This window comes from Ambystoma mexicanum, chromosome 2p (genome assembly GCF_040938575.1).
Source record: "Ambystoma mexicanum isolate Mex_15411 chromosome 2p, UKY_AmexF1_1, whole genome shotgun sequence".
In the NCBI taxonomy this organism is placed as follows: Eukaryota; Metazoa; Chordata; class Amphibia; order Caudata; family Ambystomatidae; genus Ambystoma; species Ambystoma mexicanum.
Window position 1 is genome coordinate 1,270,005,237 of NC_090923.1, and position 16,954 is coordinate 1,270,022,190.

Consider the following 16,954-nt stretch of genomic DNA (forward strand, 5'->3'; position numbering starts at 1 on the left):
CTTACCTTGTCAAACAGACCCTGACTTATATGAGGAATAACTGCAGCAAAGAAAATTATAATATTTAGAGGAAACATGTCTAATACTTGAATTGGGTGAGTTGAACAACACTAGTTAACACCTGATTTTCAAACAATTATGTGGTCAATTCTTAACCTCTTAATTGCTGAGGACAAGTATGATCGTGTTAATAATTGTCTTATATTCTAGCAGGCATTGGCCCAATCGAAATCTATGGTTATTAACAAACTTCTCTAAAGTATACACTACCCAATATCACATTTATAGGATGAGCGCTCAAATTAGCTTAAATACGCATGATCATTCGATGTAATTGGTAGTTTTTACCTACCCTATCTATTAGGTATTTGTTTTAATTCTGTATTTGTATGAAGACCATATGAATATAAACAAATTTCGACTGCCAGAGAAGTCAGACAGTAATTCCCCTCTTTTTTTTATTTATTTGCTTTTTTAGTTAACATTAAACTTTTTGCAAAACACAACAAACTTAGAAAGCAAATATCCCCAACCCATCATAGGGTTATCTCCATTTAGCCATTACTTCTTTGTTTCGGGAGGATAGCTCAGGGGCAACATGCTCACATTCGAATCAAAAGACACAGAACAACACAGGTTCGATCCCTGGGTCCATGCTTAGAAACCTCTGGGTATTAAGCGTGTTACAAATAATGTATCCTATCATACTACTTATAGTCTTCGCTTATTGCCCAGTTGCCTTAAGCATAGGGTTCTCCAAAACATTCCAGTAGAATCTTTCCATTGCAATTGTCACTGAGGTTTGAGTTCCACCCAGTAGAAATCTCAAACAATCCTCTGCAGTAAGTGGCTGAAATGTATACAGGAAATGGCCAACATAGCGTGTACGTTCCAAAATAAAAGAACGGCAGATGGTAAATAGATGACAGAGAGTTTCTTTCGACTCTGCGGTTTTACAGAATCGACATAAAATATTGCTTACTTCCTCTTTGGATCTCGCTGCTATGATTTCCTTGGACCTTCATAGGTTGAATCATATCCTCATGAATGATGTTTGGATTTTTCGGGTCTGGTCATTTCTTTAAGTAGGATTGAATTTCTCCTTGTTTTCTTGGCAAAATATTGCTTACTTCCTCTTTGGATCTCGCTGCTATGATTTCCTTGGACCTTCATAGGTTGAATCATATCCTCATGAATGATGTTTGGATTTTTCGGGTCTGGTCATTTCTTTAAGTAGGATTGAATTTCTCCTTGTTTTCTTGGCTCTGTTGCCAGTTCGTTATGTAGTTTCAGCTTGTCTACCTCTTCTATTGTGCACATTCCAGTAGAATCTTTCCATTGCAATTGTCACTGAGGTTTGAGTTCCACCCAGTAGAAATCTCAAACAATCCTCTGCAGTAAGTGGCTGAAATGTATACAGGAAATGGCCAACATAGCGTGTACGTTCCAAAATAAAAGTACGGCATATGGTAAATAGATGACAGAGAGTTTCTTTCGACTCTGCGGTTTTACAGAATCGACACAAAATATTGCTTACTTCCTCTTTGGATCTCGCTGCTATGATTTCCTTGGACCTTCATAGGTTGAATCATATCCTCATGAATGATGTTTGGATTTTTCGGGTCTGGTCATTTCTTTAAGTAGGATTGAATTTCTCCTTGTTTTCTTGGCAAAATATTGCTTACTTCTTCTTTGGATCTCGAAGCTATGATTTCCTTGGACCTTCATAGGTTGAATCATATCCTCATGAATGATGTTTGGATTTTTCGGGTCTGGTCATTTCTTTAAGTAGGATTGAATTTCGCCTTGTTTTCTTGGCAAAATATTGCTTACTTCCTCTTTGGATCTCGCTGCTATGATTTCCTTGGACCTTCATGACAGAGACAGAGAGTTTCTTTCGACTCTGCGGTTTTACAGAATCGACACAAAATATTGCTTACTTCCTCTTTGGATCTCGCTGCTATGATTTCCTTGGACCTTCATAGGTTGAATCATATCCTCATGAATGATGTTTGGATTTTTCGGGTCTGGTCATTTCTTTAAGTAGGATTGAATTTCTCCTTGTTTTCTTGGCAAAATATTGCTTACTTCCTCTTTGGATCTCGCTGCTATGATTTCCTTGGACCTTCATAGGTTGAATCATATCCTCATGAATGATGTTTTGATTTTTCGGGTCTGGTCATTTCTTTAAGTAGGATTGAATTTCTCCTTGTTTTCTTGGCAAAATATTGCTTACTTCCTCTTTGGATCTCGCTGCTATGATTTCCTTGGACCTTCATAGGTTGAATCATATCCTCATGAATGATGTTTGGATTTTTCGGGTCTGGTCATTTCTTTAAGTAGGATTGAATTTCTCCTTGTTTTCTTGGCTCTGTTGCCAGTTCGTTATGTAGTTTCAGCTTGTCTACCTCTTCTATTGTGCACATTCCAGTAGAATCTTTCCATTGCAATTGTCACTGAGGTTTGAGTTCCACCCAGTAGAAATCTCAAACAATCCTCTGCAGTAAGTGGCTGAAATGTATACAGGAAATGGCCAACATAGCGTTTACGTTCCAAAATAAAAGTACGGCAGATGGTAAATAGATGACAGAGATTTTCTTTCGACTCTGCGGTTTTACAGAATCGACACAAAATATTGCTTACTTCCTCTTTGGATCTCGCTGCTATGATTTCCTTGGACCTTCATAGGTTGAATCATATCCTCATGAATGATGTTTGGATTTTTCGGGTCTGGTCATTTCTTTAAGTAGGATTGAATTTCTCCTTGTTTTCTTGGCTCTGTTGCCAGTTCGTTATGTAGTTTCAGCTTGTCTACCTCTTCTATTGTGCATATCCAATCCAGTTCTCGTAATTTTTTCTTAACCGTACCTGGGTTGGTCAAGTGGTCTTCCATTGAGCATGCTGTTTCCATGAGTAGCTTTCTACATTTGTTTCCCCATGCAACTAGAGTTTTGTTGCTGTCCTTTATAAGTTCCTGTTTTATCCTCTCAATCATGTACGGAGGGTTTGAACTTCTGACCTTCCTGCTGAGCATTTTCCATTGGGCTGCTAGTTTCAAGGAACTTAGCCCAAGTTATTTTCTGGTAACCTGAATAGGCATTGAGCGTGGTTAACCAAGATTTGCCAAAAAATAATCCCCTCTACAAATGCCCAAAGATTAGGTGGTAGATCCAAGAGAACCTCTTCACCATAGGATAGGGCCGGAACAACTTTAGCAGTGTAGAAATCTCTGATTGTCTTGAGTGAGTATTTGCAATATCTCTGTTTAAGGATCAGTGCTTGACTCGCAAGCACATCTGCCTTCTTTTGAAGGGATTCGAAAGTATTGATCTCCACTGTACTCCTTGAGATCAACATTCCTAGGTATTTAATGGATGTTACCCTGGCAATCTCTAAATGGTTGAGGTACCATCTAAAGAGCCTTTTCCTTGCTTTGCAGCCTTTTTTAGGCTGAGGATCTTGGTTTTTTGTATGTTGATCTCCAGGTTGTTTTCCTTCGCATATTCCTGTAGTCTAACTACTGTTTTTGTAGGCCTAGTTCAGTATGGTGGAGTAGGACACAATCATCAGCGTATAGTAAGTGTGTAACCCTAATTTTTCCAGACTTTGGAGGAAAGCTTCTAATTTGCTCCATGAACTCCCCCAGATCAGCGATATAGAAATTGTAGAGGGCCGGTCCCAAGGAGCAGCCCTGCTTAATGCCGCTTTTTGTTGTGATTTCTTCACTTAACGAACCATTGGTGGTAAGACAAATTCTTATTGTCATGTTCGTATATATTTGTTCCAGTAAGTCAACTGGGCAATGCTTCTCTGCCAGTGTTTTCGGTTGAGTACTAGATTTAGAATTTAAAGAAATTCAACTCTTTGAACATGATCTTACTAATGTTAACTTATTCTTTGTTTCTCCTTTTTTGTATATTCCTTCCGTTTGATAAATGTTCCAATTTGATGATTACAGCATCATGGAATGAGATGAACGTTATCTATTCTGTTGAACTGTACATTGAACAAGCAATATGATACAGTACTTATACGTTCCAAAGTAGTGTGAGAATCGCACACATTCTGGGTATATGCAGAGGTGTGTGTTAGTCTTGAAAAGCCCAGGTGTAGAAGCATGTAATGGCAGTAAAACACACATTTATTCGAAATTGCATTTAGGATAGACCAAATTCATTTACATATTTGACTTTGACTTTGATTTTACATTAATGCTCAGTCATGAAGAAAATGTACCATTATCTCTATTAAAGTGGCTTATTTGTATAAAAGAAACTCCTTAACATTAATTTGGTAAGCTTATTATTACAATGTTTTAACTCTACAAAGCCTTTGAGAATCTCTTAAATGTGAGGCAGCATACACAGTGTCTTTCAGCTATATAATAAACAACCTCTGCTTTCACTAATTCATCAAGATAACCCCGCCTTTTACATGAAGAACGGGAAGCGCCCATAGGCCATGCCAATGAAAAAAGACCAATTAAATCATGACACATTAACATAATATAGCATACATTGCTCTTGGTATTTTGCAAAATTATGTACAATGTTTAGACACATCTAGGTCCTCACTCACCTCAGGCAGGACAATCTGGTATAAAAAGCCTGGACGCGTCAGGGCCCCAGTGACCTTCACGCTCTCGGCCCATTCTGGGGAACCCTTCTAATATCCATATGGAACATTCACAAGTGCAGGAATCTGGGAAGCCGGCGTGCGCCCATACCTCTTATCATGCAAAACATAGAAGCCACATGGCATCTCGTGCATGTGCACGTACACATGCATGAGTAGAAGTGATCAGAAAGGGGAGCTGTCACGAAAAACTCGAGGCACTGCGGGAAGGTTCGCTGTCCTCCAGGCATGGCCAAAGACTAAGCCCTAGATTCAGTGACCTCTATGCATGTGGCACAGTAGGTCTACTCACTGTGTCTGGGGCATGGTGGAGGCCATACCCAGCATGCATGGAACGATAGGCTACTATTGATCATGCACACGTATTGTTAGTGTACATCAAATAGAAAATATACAAATCCACTATCACCTAATTGTTGCAAATGTGGTTAACCTTCTGGTATAATAAACTTTGAAGGGATTTGTGGTTAAAATAAAATAAAAAAGAAATGCCACCAAAATGGACTAGTTATGGTTAGCAAAGCAACGATAACTCATGTCACGTCATGCACTACTCATGACGTCACCCAGAATATGACAAATTATATATAATCTGGTATCTGGTCTCTTTAAGGCATACAAAGAACAGTGCTGGCTATAATGAAATTCTCTTTTTTTATATTTGGCAACTTAGTTCATAGAAGCATGCATAATTCAGAATGTGCACTATCAATACAGGTGCCATAATCAATACACATGCAAAACATATAGGTAATAGTAGAATAATAAGTCAAGTCATCAGATCCATAAATACTAATATACATGTCATTACCATTTCAGGCAGCTGAATATGTACGAGTGAATTTCTGTAAAACATCATATATATTCAGTGAAAACACTTGACTTAATACAGAGGTAAAATGTTCTGATTTATCACAACAAATCCCATGAAATTAACCAGATGTGGATAGTGATGAACATCTTAACTCTGGGGGCCCCCTGGATGTCCCCCCTGATGTCATTTTTATCTCATTGTCAATCCCTGCTGTGATATCACGTATGGGATCATGGGCTGATTAACAGGGGCACTCTGTTGGTTCTCACTTGCCACAACCACTGAATGTCATTGGTCTTGTTGGGATAAATTAGATCATCTTAACTAAAAGGTTTTCACTGAATTTCAAGGGTTTTGTTATGATCTTCTCCAGGACCCATTGCCCATGCCCAACTGAAAATGGGCAATCCTCCCCTGCCTAGTAACTAACCTGCCATGGCCAAGGTTAGTTAGGTGTTTCCCTCTCCTTTAATTTCTGCAATGTTATCACCCATGAAAATCCCATAGGCACCCACGTGAGGACTTCTGTTCCCATGGTACCTATTACCAGTAATCATTCCCATTTTCCATTTACTGCAGGAATGGGAAAAACTTGACAAGTTAAACGTCTTCCCTATCCCCACTGCAACTCACCATGTGTGCCCTTCTTCCTTTCTTTATCCCTCCACCTGTAAATCCTCCCTGATCCTCTCCTATTCCCCCTTTCCCTTGCCGGTAGATGTGATGGATCTTTTTTTCGAGCCTACCTTCAACATTTTGTTGGGAATCCCAGAGTAATCCAGCTGGATTCACCAAGTAAAAGGAAAAATGGACTGGAACAAATGGGCTACCCAGCCCCCCAACTCTCCCAATACGCGTCACTCTCTTTTTCCCTCTGCTCCTCTATCCTGATATGGAACCACACTTTTCATTCCTTCAAATACCATTTTGAGCACTTTCTTTTTCAGTTTTCCCTGGGATAACTACAGAAATTGCTTGCATCAAAGAATACACAATGGTGGCTTTTCTTTTCTAAAAACCCGCACAGCAGCAATACACCATGGGATATACATAATTGCTTTTGAGGACCTTGGAATACACCCTTCTCAAAAGAATTAGTTCAAAACTATTATACCCCAAATCAACAAACGAAACATCTACAGCTCTTTGAGCCCAAGTTGTTTCCTATTTGGTGCAAATTCGTTTAGAGGGTTTTGTGCTGCCTGTGTTCAAATTAATCACTTTTTGCTCTGCTGGTAAATTATTAGGAGTAGGCTGAAAGCAGCTTTTTATTGCTTCCTTAAGATCTTTTGAACCGTCTCCAGTTTGATGGGCCTGTTGGAACATTTCATGCAAATCCGTCCAGCGAGTCAAAAGCTATTAGCAAAATAATTTTGGGAAAAATCAATGCAAACGGGTTTCTCCTTAACTAGAGGTCAGCAAAAGCTGCTCTATACAATATAAATAAATATATACACTTATACTGCCCATTACAGTGGGTGCTATGTTTCAAGGTTATGAGCAAAACCTGTAAACACACCAACATATGTCTAGCCTTTGAGAGCTGTGTAAGAATGTATCAACAACTTCACAGCAAGACTTTGAAATAACAGTGCGCTCAATCTAACACTCACATGCAAAATTATTTATTTCAGTTTAAAATCAATTCATTATGAAAGTCTAAATCAGCATGTACTCACAGATTGCATATGCTGTCAAAGACTCTCCGCTCTACACCACGCATTCCACCCCTATGCAGGGACTTCTTCAGGTGAAGTGTAACAATCAGTACCATACAAACCTATCTCTATTTTTTAACTTTCCGGGAGGTGTTAACCTACAAAGTCATGTGACTAACCTTCATCGGGTCAGTTAGCTCATTGAAATAGTGGCAGCCATCTTAGACCTGTTTGTTAGAACTGATATGATATTGTTTCATCCTCATTGTATATGTTGGCCTATGCCCAGTCGCTTTGCTGAGAAATCCGTATTACAAGGTCGTGACACCAAGTGAATCGAGCCTCCATTTTAGGTTAGAACCGCCATTTTAGTTTATTGTACAAAGTCACCCTGTAGTCTAAAATGGCTGCCTCGTGTGCTCTTGTTCTTGCCTTAACCTCTTCAACCTCTGTAGGAGGGTTAATGTCCAACCTGCCTTCAGGCTACATGTTAGGGTCATGTAGGCCTTGTCCTTTGTTGACCTCGGGATCAGGGGATTACTTGAATTAGCAATGTTAACCTACAAGTATACAAGAACAATAATGCTATCCAAATACGACATGCGAAACATTTGTTTGATCTGTATTAAAGCAATATATAAAGAGAGTAACGTTAAATTAGAGAATAATAATGTATGTTAGTAAATATACTTAAAAGTAAACCACATGCACGAGATATGTAAATTAGGAAATGAACCTGGCGCGACCCTAGCCCGGTGTATAATTAACTTGTAAGAGGCTGGACATCATTATAACAAACTGTATAAATACGCTGATGTCCAGTTAGGAAATTCTGCTCACTGCTCACATTGCACCCTGCTGGTGGTCTCTGTGATGTATTGACAGCCAAATAGCTATTTGTGTACTTTGTTTAATACTGTTCAGTTTTGCAATAAAGATTCTGGAAATCTTTACAAGCCTGTGTCGGTGGATTTTCCTTTGCTTGGTGTAACAGCCTTAATATTGTATTTTTCTGATTCCACATATTCATCTATTATGATCCGTGTATCTATTTATTATAGAATACCTTGTATATTTGTCCAACTTGATCGACCATATGTAATCACATCTCCCACGTTAATACCTTTTGACCCATTGAATACATCAACATAACATTTTCCAAAACTATTGTTTGACTCTGGTCCCTCAAATTTGAATATTTCGTACAAATCCATCAATCGGTTCAAAAGATACATAGTGAAAAAAGGAGTGTTTTATATCTTTTGAACTGGTTTACATGTAGTGAAAATGTGGCATTTTTAGACAGTCCCCCAGCTGAAACCGGTGTGCTCTACTTTACAGTGAGGTAATCGTTGATGGTTTAAGTGATACCTTACATGATGTCATAAGTGATGTCATCTGTGAAATCATCATTGTGCTCATGGGCTGTTCAACAGGGGGATTCAGAGTTCGTAACTTTCTAAACCTGCTGAATTTCAAGGGTTTTATTGCGTTCAACCGTCACATTAAAGTCACCTCAACTAAAGAGTTTTTTAATGCATGTTGCAGGTCATCATCCTCTACCCTATCCCTGGTTAGAGAGCAGAATTATATAAAACAGCGAACTTTACTAGTATAAAGTGACAGTGCATAAGTCAAGTGTTTATTGTGCATGTCACAGGACAGAAAGATCTGGTTTGGACATTACTGTTTTGAATGACAGCTCAACGAATAGTTTCTTTCTCTTCATCAATCTCTTCAGCTTCTTGCACTCTTTCTGCCGCAAGCTAAAGTACTAAAGGCTTGATTTACAAAAATGTTTTAACATGGAAAAGTCCCATTGAAAACATTTTCTTGCAAAGTTGAATCTTACGGACATCAGGTAGGTTGGTACAAGTTCTTTTTTTATTAAGATGTAACAGGATAGGAGCTCAGTTAGGGGCAGAGCCCCAGAGGGCATCCCCTGGCACCCACCACCCCGGCTTACATTCTCCAACCGCCTGGACCAGCTCAACAAGAACACATTCTACCCACACACTAAACATCCTCTCAGTGACCTCATTCACTCATGCATACAGGGCAAGAGGATAGAACACATTTCTGGAAATCAGGCTCTAAATCTGAAGACTTCCAGATCATCTTGTCACACCCCGGCCTCCATATATATTGGGAATCGACTATAACTGTTTCCGTTTTTGTCACAGGATGCTGTCATGGTTACATATTTGCTCTAGCCAATATCTTCAGCAAACTAAGCTCCACCATATAGATGTATTGGCTGTGCAAAGCTACATTTCCAACCTTACACGTGTCATCACAGCTTTGGAGTGACATGGATGTCATGGATCACAGCATGGATCACTAATGTTGAATGCCTGATTTCATTCATGTTTCACGCGATTAACCAGTACTCAAGAAGCTGCTGGCTTTCTCTGCTTATATTCTTAATATGTTGCAATGAGTGGGCGTTGCAGCATTGCTGAAAAAGATCTTGGATTATTTGCTGGAATATAAAACGAGCTACATTTGACTAACAGCCAGTCGTTTAAAAACACCCTTTCCTCGTTCAACAAGCTGGAAAAGAAATCTCCAGCGTGCAAAACCTGACAGAGAAGAGGGCGAATGCGATGTGTTTTATTTCACATATTGAAACAAGAAGCAATGCCCAGGAGTCCTGGGATGTGTTCAGCATCACTCGCGCACATGTCATTATCCTCTGGTCCCCAGAGCTCTTCTTTGAAGCTGGTCTGAGCAGAGTGCAGAGGATTTAAATAGGATTCCAAGGAGAAAAAGCCTCTGGCTTCAAATATTCTTTTTTTCTGCTTTCCTCACAAATTATTTATTGCGTTTCAAAAATATGATCAACTTCTCCATAAATCTTAGACCAAAACTAAGTTTGTTGTTAAAACTTTCAGATACTGAACGAACGTGCTGCTTTGGCAGGTACTGGTGCTTTAATGCACCTGTCGCTCAATGGCAGAGTCCAATGGAACTGGCGGAGACAGAATGATATTGCCCTCAGAAGATTGAGACTTTAGAGGGCAGCAGTGCAGGGGCAAGAGACGCTGGGAAGGGACAAGTCATATCCTATCGAAGTGCCATGCCCTGCTTCCTTTTTTCATAGTAACTTCAAATGCATAGTCACCTCTGAAATGAGTATCGTCTTTGCTCCTAGCACAGCTTAAGTTCAACGTTCTTTGCTTGGTATTTAAATCTCTTTATGGTCTTACTGTGGATAATCTTTCCTCACTGGTCTCATTCTACACTCCCTCCCGCTCCCTTCCTTCTAGTTCTCAGTTTTGTCTTGTAGTTCCAGCTCTTCCCTGTGCCCAATCACGCTTTCGCACACTTGCTCACCTTGCACCCGGCATTGGAATGTTCCTCTTCTATCACTACCTGTTCCTTATTGCGCCAATCGCTGAAACTTCAACTGATCCAGCAGGGCTGATCTCAGGCTTCCAATGTCAAGCTTCATGTGTTTACTATTGTACAATTGTTATATTGTTGCTATGTTAAGCGCTTTGGATTAAGGTTCTATATGAATACCAAATAAATACACATACAAAAATACACTGTCTGGGTGAATAAGGACCGCAGACCAGTGCACAGGACCAACTGTATTCATGTTTTGTGTAATCGTAGCAATTGGGGCCCTGCCCATGCATAATGTAATTTGTTGACAAGTGCCTACTCTATAGGCCTCAACAATGCAGCTGACTTGACCAGCGATTCCCCATCACATGCCTGTGGCTACTCCCTGGGCCAGGGGATGTCTGAATGCCCTTGCTTAGATGACACTGTTGGCCTGCTTTGGATGAACCAACGTCCCCTCGTTTCACATGGCCAGCTTTCCCCTTGTTTTAGTCACTATTCCACTCATGCAAAAGGTTCCACAAACATCATTCCAACAAAGCATATTTTTTTTTATTTTAACTTGGGATTGGGTTGGGTGTAGATGGAAAAACGTAGGCTGCAAGGGGCATGCCAAGAGCATGGATTAAGGATAAGGAATGGCTGGAAAGGGATAATGGTTTGCTCTGGAAGGGGGCACGGGGCAGGTGAACGGATAGAGGGAGTAACATAGAAGCAGTCTGTATCCCTCAGTGATGGGACCAGCCCTCTTATTAGAGCTTGAGGTGCCCTCATGGTAGCTAAACTACACTTACTACACGCATCCCCGTTCTCATCAATTTGGTTGGCAAGAACATTGTCTTTCTCTGATGTGCCCCCCCCCGACACCCCTGTAGGATGGTGCGCATTCCTTACTGGCATGAGGACATTTGCAGTCATTCATTAAGAAGTTTATCTCGGAACAATAAATGCCGTAAAAGTGCATACAAATCTCAATAAAATATTACCAGTCGTAATACCATTTCCGTGGCAACAAAATATAAGTCACGCTGTAATAGAAATAATTTCTTTATGAAGGCAGAGTGACTTAAAAAAGAAACTATTTATGTTTGAAGTCCGAGGGCTGCTGCCACCCGATGACATGGAACCCTCCAGGCTGGAGTCCTCCATGTTATGGGCTGGGGGGAGCCCTATGACTTAAAAAAGAAATTGTTTCTTTTTGAAGTCACTCTGCCTTCAGAAAGAAATTATTTCAGTTACGGTTCGGTCCTTTAACGGAAATAATCTCTTTATGAAGTAAGAGTGACTTCAAAAAGAAACAATTTATTTTTTAAATAAGAGTTCTCCCCTGCACGCCATGACATGGAGGCCTCAGGATCCTCTGCAGATGACAGGAAACAAGCATTCCTGGCTGCTGCAGATAGCTGAAGGCCTCATTCCCTGAACCCAGGTTAGAAAATGTATTTTCTTTAAATGTGTGTTCGTGCATGTAGGCGTGTGTGTATATATGTACATAATGTAATGTGCATGAATGCGTGAGTACATGATGTATGGGTGGCTGCCTGCATGTACCTGTGTGAGTGTATAGTGACGGGGGAACACCTAAATGTTCAGGTGGCTGCCTGTGTGAGTGTACTGTAAAAGGGTGTAGACTTAAATGCATGGTTCACTGGGTGTGCATGAGTGCCTGTATGGTGAAAGAGTGCACACTTAAAGGTATGGGTGGCTGCCAAGGTGATTGTGCCTGTATGAAGAAAGGCTGCACACTTACATGAATAGTTTGTTTAAACTGGGTCTTACCCCATTGCTTTTTCGGCGTCTGAAAAATGCAGTTCCACAAAGCTTGTGATTTCAATTATTTCACAAGCTTGGTCCGCCCAATTACATAGTTGTGAGTGGTCAATACCTCTTGTATTGCATGTATTGCTGCCCTCGCCAATCCAACTATCCAGTACTTACTGACCTGCCTGCAATAAGCAGGACCTAGGACAATCTATCTATATTACCTACCAGCCTAGAAAAAGACCTGTTTGGTCAAAACACGTGTCGACACCACCTGCTATATCATCAATTGATGAAATTCAAAAGAATAAAAGATTGGAAATAATTGAAATCACAAGCTTTGTGGAACTGCATTTTTAAGACACCGAAAAAGCAATGGGGTAAAACCCAGTTTAAACAAACAGCACACGCGCCGAACGAATGGAAACTATAACAAATTCGCGCTGGATACACACAATAGGCACCACGAGCACGGGCCTTCTTACAAGTTTCCACCAACTTGCTGGTAGTGCACTAATAATAGAGATGGAGGGCGCAGTAACCCATGGTCCCTGGGACTCCTAAACACACTTACATGTATAGGTTGCTGCCATGTTGTGCCTGTATGGTGAAAGGGTGCACACTTAAATGTATGGTTTGCTGCTGGGTGTGCCTGCATGGTGAAAGGGTGCACAATTAAATGTATGAGTGGTTGGGTGTACGTGTGTGAGTGTATGGTGAAAGGGTGCACACTTACATGTATGGGTGGCTGCCTTGGTTTGCCTGTAAGGTGAATGTGTGGAGACTTAAATCTATGGGTGGCTGCCTGGGTGTGCCTGTATGGTGAAAGGGTGCACACTTAAAAGTATGGGTGGCTGCCTGGTTGTACCTGTATGGTGAAAGGGTGCACACTTAAATGTATGGGTGGATGGCTGGTTGTACCTGTATGGTGAAAGGGTGCACACTTAAATGTATGGGTGGATGAGTGTGCTTGTGTATGTATGGTGAATGGTGTGTGTGCTTGTGTTCAGGGGTTATACTAATGGTCATCCATGTCCAGGCTAAGCAGGCATGATATGTGATATTAGTGGCTAGAAAGGCGTTTTAGTGCTGCCAGTCTAGTAATTTCTTAGTTTGGCTTGACTTTTTTTTAACAGGACATCTCTGATAAAGCAGTTCTGCTAAGTCTAATTACCTGGCTAGACTGGCATTTGGGTGCTGCCAGTCTAGCTGTTTCTTACTGTGGCATTGTATATTTTTCTGGTTTTCTGTGATAAAATAACCTTGATAAGTGTTATTGCTTCAATTGTCATTTTGGTGCAACCAGTCTAGGTATGTCTAAACGTGTCCCGGCATGCTTTACTGAAATATGTTATTATATTTCTAAACTGGTCTACATTGTGCAGCCAGTTGGACATGTTTTCATTGTGGCATAGCATTTTAATAGCAAATAATGAATTACAGCATTAATGTTCCTGTGCATTATTAGTCACTTGCATGTATTAGATTTTTTTGATTGGTGTTACCCTACAAAACAATTCCAAACGCTCTGGCTTTTTAGCAAGTTTTTCTCCTAAAGTGTGCTGTATAATGCAATAAAACACATATGTATATATTTCTCCTGGTGCAGTGTGTGGCGTACCCCTGCAGCAGCACGTTTGTGCGTATTGAGCAAGCGTGGTAATCTAGGCCAACCCAGAGTGTGTCGCAACCCGTGATTTGTTTCCAAGTTAGGGAAGAGGGGGGCTCCTCAGCATGGCTTGCAGGGGGCCCCCCAAATGTTGTGCTATGCCACTGAAGTACAACTGGCTGTACCGCCTGCTTGCACTTAAACATGTCCAATGTTCATTGTCCTTAATCTATGTATGTCCACTTATGTATCGTTCCCGGTGAGTGTTCCATGAATTCCCTTCCACAACCTGTCCAGAATTTCCCTCAAACTCACCCCATTGTAAGAAGCTCACTGCTTCCTGTCAAATCAATTTCTTATCTATTGTATGTTCTTTTGTGATCAGAAGAGCATTGTTCCTCCTTTATATAAATGAGTAAATAAATACCATAAATAAATTGAATACAAATATTTCTTTTAACACTTAGTCCCACACTATAGTCCCAATGGAGATAGATCTAGAGTATGAACTGCTCAGTTCTTCAGACAGTTAACCTCTCAGGAGATAGCTCAGGGGCAACGTGCTTGCCTTGGAAATAAGATGTCAAGGAGCAACACAGGTTCAATCCCCGTGTCAGCGCTTAGAAACCTCTGGTTTATTAAACGCATTATAAATAACCTATCATATCACGCCCATAAGTCTATGCTACACAAGGACTAGTATGTATAAAACATGCGTGTAGTAGTATCTGGTTGTGGTGTTGGATCCATTTTCATTTTGGTGGATAGTGAGGAATCCACACTCACAATCCTTACTTCTGAGGTCATTGACTCAGTGAAAGTGGTGTCAAAAGGTTGGGCAAGTGAAACACTAACAACGCTTTGAAACACAACTTGTTGATGTATAAGCGGCTTACAAATGCCCAATAAAATAAATTAAAAAATGTTTATGAAAGTGGAAATCGTCACTGCATATCTGCCAACTAGGTGCAAAATGAACCTTGCAGAAAAGACACAGGGCCTGATTTACAGAAAGCTTTGCATGCGCATAAACAATTAGTACCCAGAAAATGACTCTATGCATCATGCAAAACTATATCTATTGATTTAATGACCGTATCTGCACAGGTTCCCAGCTACATGGGCCATGTCCATGTATCCTGCGCGAGGCTTGTGGGAATGAGCAGTGCAAAGACCAGGAAGGGGGCGGAATATGCAAACGTCCTCATTAAATTACAAACATTAGGGATAACAGGGGCGTGGGGATGGAAGCACTGTGTAAATGCACAAACACGTCCCATGTAGTGCATCTCCACTAACTAAAAATAATATAAATTCTGCCACCACCCGTGATCAGGCGCAAGGTGGGACTGTGCCTTGCAATCCTAGGTTAAAAAACTGCCATGGAATCTTAGAGAAACGTTCCCACCATGCCTGTTCCTGCATTGCTTGCATATCTACTGCTTCATGGAAGGAAGAGGAGGAGTAGGGCCACAAATCTACCATACACGCACAACGATATTCGGCATACCTGACGAGGAAGTATATGTCACTTCTCCTTCCTCCATGCCATCCTTGAAATAGTCAGGGAGTGGGATAATCACCTGGTGTCCCCAACCATGTGCTAACAGCCAATACCACCCTTGGTGAAAGTCCTAACTGCCCTTCACTTCCTGGGGACTGGCACATTCCAACAGATAACAGCCCTGGTCAGGGGTGTTTCACAGCCTAAACAATCACGCTGCCTGAAACAGGTCCTAAGCTGCAACTTGCAGGCAAGGCAAAGAGTAGCTCAAGATTTATATGCAGTTGCCCAGTTCCCATGAGCACTCTACAACCCCCACAAGCCACAGAACATATATATCTGACCTGAAAAAATTGGCATTCATGGGCAGTGTCCTTAGTATTACACATTGTCACTCACCCAAGAATACAAATACAGATAACAGGATTGCTTGGCTACACAGATCAACTAAGAAAGTAACATGGACATGACCTAGTGAGCAATGTCAAACAAAGAGCATAGCACACCATCCAATATTGAGCCACATCCATTAACCGTTACTGACGCATGTACCCTCAATAAGTATATTATAAATGACTGATTGTCTCCCTGATAATAAGCATGTACCATTTAAATGCTACTAAAAGCAGACTCCCTCTCCTGGTGGAGGGGCTACAGGGTTAGGCAGGGTGGGAGTTGCCAGGGCAACAGGAGAACTGGCAGCTGAGGCAGCAGCTGCCCAAGACTGGCTGGGGGCAGCATGAAGCCCACTCTAGCACAACAATGCATGTGCAGTGGGTGTACTGGTGGGGGTGGGCCAGCTCATACTGGTTGGCCCGAGGGTTCATCAGCAGGGTCAAGTGACTACAGGTGCCTCCACGGAACCCTCTCAATGGCTGCTCATAGGGCACCCATGTCCTGGGGGCACAGTGCCGGGGGAGGCAATACCCTATCAGCACAGTAAGCTGCAGTGTCAGGGAACATTGCCACAGTAGGTGTTCCGCATGGCATGGGATGGGACAGTGAATAGGCACATGGGGTGGATTTTGCCCTGCACCCATCTATGAAAATACAACATAGCTCACACATCATGAACATGCTAACATGTGAAAAGTCAAAATACTGCTGCTGCATGTCCCAGAGAACATCCCCTTATTTAGAAAGTGAGACTCAGATGTGCCTGATGAACCTGCATGATGGAGTGGCTACTTGACAACAGGACATAGCATGCAAGTCTCACAGGACATGACAGCAAATAACCCAGCAACAAAGTGTTCAGTGCATGGCCCAGCAGCAGGAACACGTGCACATAAGCACCTGCAGTGCACAGACTATGACCAGCATGCTACAGAGGTCAAAACAACGTCCACAATCATGGAAATTGTACCAATCCCATGTCTGTAGACTGTGAAAATCACCCACATATCAACAGATTGACACCTTCACGCACAACCCTGTTTGTGCCACATCAGGACATTACTGGAATACTTAGGTCAACAGACATGCAAATGCATCACTGTGTACTCCCTTACCTCGTGTCACTGCTGTCGTGATGTGTATCCCTCACCACATCCACCTAACACTTTGTCCCCTCATTTGTGTTAGGAGGGTCAGTGTCCAGCAGAGGGAATGGGGAATTGTAT

General features: G+C 41.4%; 1 protein-coding gene across 4 annotated transcripts in view; it reads right to left on the reverse strand.

Moving 5' to 3' along the window:
* The window catches only part of SHISA9 (shisa family member 9), a 1,679,367-nt gene that overhangs the window by 436,357 nt on the left and 1,226,056 nt on the right, over positions 1 to 16,954 (reverse strand). The window lies entirely within an intron of this gene.